Source organism: Pteropus alecto, unplaced genomic scaffold (genome assembly GCF_000325575.1).
Source record: "Pteropus alecto unplaced genomic scaffold, ASM32557v1 scaffold94, whole genome shotgun sequence".
Taxonomy (NCBI): Eukaryota; Metazoa; Chordata; class Mammalia; order Chiroptera; family Pteropodidae; genus Pteropus; species Pteropus alecto.
This window is the reverse complement of record NW_006437736.1, coordinates 10,278,408-10,283,034: the sequence shown is the minus strand read 5'-3', so window position 1 is coordinate 10,283,034 and position 4,627 is coordinate 10,278,408. Positions and strand designations below refer to the sequence as shown.

Genomic DNA, 4,627 nt, shown 5'->3' with positions numbered 1-4,627 from the left:
ACCCTCTGGGGCGTGAATTATAATCTTGGCTGAACGTCCCTGTGGTCTGTGGAGCTTGGAGCCTCTTTCCTAAGCCTCTCTGCTCATGGGCAAACAGCCACCAGGAGGGGAAAATCTTTTTGAAGTCGCCCTTCTAAAAGTCTGTATTTGCTTGTACAACAATTGTCAAGTTTGGTCATCACAAAATATTTGGCTTTATAAAAATGAGATCATTTCAAACAACCTGATTTAGAAAATAGGTTTAGAAGGAGGAGGATGAAGAATAGACATTTTTAATTCGCTGCGGTGTATTTTTTTTCTTAAAGGAAACTGAGTACAGTTGGTCCTCCATACCAGCGGGCTGTCATCCATGAAATTCACCAACCTCAGTGTTTTGAGAAGTAGCTATTTTGTCATTTGAAATTCAATTCATCTTGACCATAGAGTCACAACCCCAGTGATGTCTCCTTACCAGCGAAGTCTAGTTTGCTGGTGTGAGTAGAGTTGAGGCGTTTTGGCAGTTTCGCATCATCGGATTTCCCCAATATTTGCAATGCAGCGTAGTGTTTTTCTCACCAGCTGGGCAAGAGTAAAGATGTTCAGGTGAGGCAACTAGAGCCTTTGCATGGAGCTACGATACAACTGATAGGTTGTTTGTTAATGCGGACGTGTGTATGTCTGCATGAATGTGCATAAACATATGTGAGGTGTGCGAGCTAACTTGAACTTGGGATCGGAAGGCAACAACTCAAAAACCCGATGGATTCCAGATCCTCCCTTGGGATGTTATCTCTTAGTAAATTGGAAACTTGGCTCTACTTATCGGCCCTTTCAAAACAGAGAGTGGCTTATCCAACTGGCCCTGATTATTACACATTTAGTGCCTCTTCTTTCCCACTTCTGAGCTATATCATCTTTCCTGCCCTTTAGGACCTGGAGGTAAAACAAAATTAATGTCCAGCCCTTCCATTGCAAGTATAAAGTGATTTAAATCTGATGAAAGAAAGGAATGAGGCAGGGCAGGGGCCCCTTTGTAAAGAGTTATTTTGTGTTGCCATGTGTTCTTAGAGTTTGGGGGATGGTTGGGGAGCCAACCAGGAATTTCCAGGTAGAGAAGCACAAGGGGAATGAGAAGCCTGATTATTAGTGCCGTGAATATTAATAGTTGTTCCGTGAATATTAATAGTAGATATAACTGCTACTTACCAGTTTATCACACATAACTCACAGTAACCTGACTTAATCTTCATAGGAGCCTGATAAGACCGGCATAACTCTCCTCAGTTTACAGGGGCAGAGAGAGAGGCTTAGAATGCTTAAAACCAAGTTTGCTTGTAAGTGACAGAAACATGGTGGGAAGCAAATTATTTTTACAAGGAAAGGAAGACAATAATACTATTTGTTGTACTCAATGGGTTTTGGACGTTTCCTTCTCTTCTTTCTCCTCCTCTTCCTTTCTTCTTACTTGGCTTCTCTTTCTCTTTCTTTTTCTTCTCTCAAAGATAGGATGAATTGAGGCCAGGTTCTTAAAGCACTATCCCACTGTGTCTTCAGCGGGATGGCCATTCTTCTCTCCATCATCATAGAGTTTCTTTCAGTAAAGCTACTTATTTAATTATTTTGAAAGTTTAATGAGGGCTAAGGGTTCTGGCTAGTGGCTTATATTACCATTACATGAGGTAATTTTGATTACCTTAAAATAATAATACAGGTGGCAGTAGATTGTGTACTATATTTCATCTTTGTTAATGATTTACCAGGGTAAAAGATGGATTAGGGAAAGCAGGTATTCAAAGGTATTTTTGTGCGTAGCCCGGTAAAACCTATTTCTATAAACATAATGATTCTACATCAGGATATCTAGGAAATTAAATTCCTTCAAGTATACAACTAAAATATTTTTTCTTCTTCTATTTGCCTCACATATCAATATTACAAAAATAAACATTCTTGATTGCCAAAGAAGGCTTGTTATTGAGGCCTTAGCTCAATGGAGATATTGATGCATGAGGATTCGATTTTTACTTTTATAGCGATGCCTAATTTCCTTCAATCTGTTTATCAGTGAAGAGCTTGGTTGTTTATTCTAGGTAAACTGGGCTTCTCGTGTTGCCACAGCATCACATAGTCTCTGGCAAGGCCAGCAACCTGGGGGGCCTCATTTGTTCCCATACACATCAGAAGACAGAAAATTGATTCAAATCCAAGCAGAGTGGTAGAATCTCAAAAACCCTGTCACCACCATTCACTGCAAATGTGTCTCTTTCTAGAGTGGGGTTCTAGAAATTTGGAAGCCTCTCACTTGTAATAAATATTCGCCTTTTAAAAATTTCAAACAGAACTCCACAAGAAAGGCATCATGACTTTAGATGCAAATAGAAGTTTAAGCTGCCTCCTCCCTCCAACCTGTGGTCTCTTGAATGTGCATGTGATCTCAGTATACAGTTCTACCTTTAGGTTTTGCACAAGGCCCCTTCAATTTCCACTATCACCCTTATTGGAAATAAACCCAAAACAACATAAACAAACAAGAATAAATTGCTCTGAAACTATCTGCCACACACAGTTCATCTTCAACACTTTGCTTTCTATTACGGCTGAAGAAGGAAAGGAAATGACAGCATCGGCTTTAAATCTGTAGGTTTTGCAGTGGGCACCTGCCTGTGCTTCTGTGATATACTGGCAATCTCCACGTATTGTCAGGGGTGCAGCAGTGCTTTTTTTCCTTAATTGGAACCCCACTGATACCCTGTGGGATTTCCTACCCTTGACAAGGCGGTATATCCATATTGACAGAGCAGAGCCACCGTGGTCTGTTGTAATGTTATAGTCAGAAATATCAACATTGGGATCAAAATTACAGCAATACCTAAGTTAATGGGGTTTCTAGACTGCCTTTGATAGTATTAGGAACTCACCATTTTTCTCATTGTTCATCTTTGGAGTTAAAGCGATGTCAGCAAAAATTCAAATTGAATATTCGTTCTCATAATGTGTCCCTTCTGTTTTAATTCTTCATTGCTTTTCATGGAGAGGTGAGGGGATGACTGATAGAATTGACAGCTATTACACGTAATGAACAAGTAAACAAACACAATAGTTTTGTGCACTCCCTGTAGACATGTTAGTTTCATTATATCTTCTTCCTTTTTAGGTAAATAAATAAAATATAATCAATTTTATGAACATGCCTGGGAAGATTTAATTTTATTAAAATTGAGTTAATTACAATGAAATGAACAAGTAAATCCCTTTTATCTTAACTTTCAGTGTCAAAACAGGATTCATTACCTTGGACATCAGAGGGCCACTTCATTGTGTGTATTTGTATTTGCTTCTCCCTTGTGCTATTTTTATTTTTGTCATCGGAGTTCATGAAGACTTAATCATCAGCCCTCTGATTTTCCAGGAAAAAAAAAAAATGTTGATTTATTGAACTGGCTGCAGAAAAAGAAGAAGATGAATCTGACATTGTAGGTTAATAGTAGGGAACAAAACCCATTCATAATTAGAAGAGAAAAGGACTTTCCTTGTTCATTCCAGTTTATAATAAAAAGCCTTTCGCCAAAGTGTCTTAGAAAATAATGCATTCAGACTGAGTCGAATTACCGCCTAGCAGATTCTATTTATCTGTAGCTTAAAAAGCAGCTGCGTTTTTGTAAAAAGCAATGAATGTGGCAGTCCTACTTAAAGGTAGAAGAAAAAGAACACCCCTTGTTTTGTAATAAGGGGATTTTCAATTTAAAAGAGAGAGCGAGCCTGTTGTGTGGAGTAGGGTTATTACATTCACTGTATTCTATCTCACCCACCAGGAGGCTAATAATGAAGGGGCCGGGGAAGGAGGCCAGTGCTACGAGGGTTATCTCACAGCCTCAGATGCTGGATAAGTCGAAGGAGGCAGAATCGCTTTTGGATGACATTCAGAAAGGCCGGAGTGATTATTTGGAAGAGAAAAGCTTGCCTATTCTTTTCCAAGGTAAACAGTTCATTTCATCTGTCAGCTGCATGTTTCAGTATAAAAATATGTTTATATAAAGATATCTATAAAGGTTGCCTTTTAAAAAATCATTTTAGGTGCGCGAATATTCCCCTGGCCTGCCCGTCCACCGATGAATTACTCTCAACCTGCCTTAGACAAAGGATGCACTCAGAACCTCACCACACCTAAAGCCATGCTTTGAAGGATCTGCCAAGCTCACTTTTAATCATGAGAAAGAAATTACCCACATGGAGTCAGCAGAAAATGAGAAAGTAGAGCTCGTGCTGCGAATAATTCCAGCAAGTGCCAAGGGGCTAGTTGAAGAATGGCTCCATGAGGTGAATATCTTTAGCTTGTACTTAGGGTTTGGCTAGCGTATAATCATTTTCTCTTTTAGGAGCGATGACTATCCTAAGTGTCTTTCCTAACTAAAGAGTGCTCAGAGCATCTGTCAGGATGACAGATTTGATATCAGTCTCATCCTTGTTGTTATTTACTATGACTAATTTTACATTTGCAAATATGCAAAATTCAATTTAGGCGGAGAGGCTCTCTGAGCCAATGACTGTTAATAGCTGTATGTATTTGTGTGTATCATTGTTGAGTGCACACCCGGTAATTTCTGTCTCTGTGTACGTATGTGCCCTTGTTCTTGTCTTCTCTCTGTTG

General features: G+C 39.2%; 1 long non-coding RNA gene across 7 annotated transcripts in view; it reads left to right on the top strand.

Annotated features, from left to right (window-relative positions):
• LOC112481894 overlaps window positions 1-4,365 on the top strand; it is a 64,293-nt gene extending 59,928 nt beyond the window's left edge. For 2 of the 7 annotated variants that reach the window (XR_003047110.1, XR_003047106.1), the window contains exons 10-11: window positions 3,792-3,955; window positions 4,054-4,365. This is a non-coding gene — a long non-coding RNA (uncharacterized LOC112481894). The remainder of the gene's footprint in view (window positions 1-3,791; window positions 3,956-4,053) is intronic. The other 5 variants (XR_003047109.1, XR_003047105.1, XR_003047108.1 and 2 more) reach the window with 4 other exon arrangements.
• Window positions 4,366-4,627: the final 262 nt, after the last annotated feature.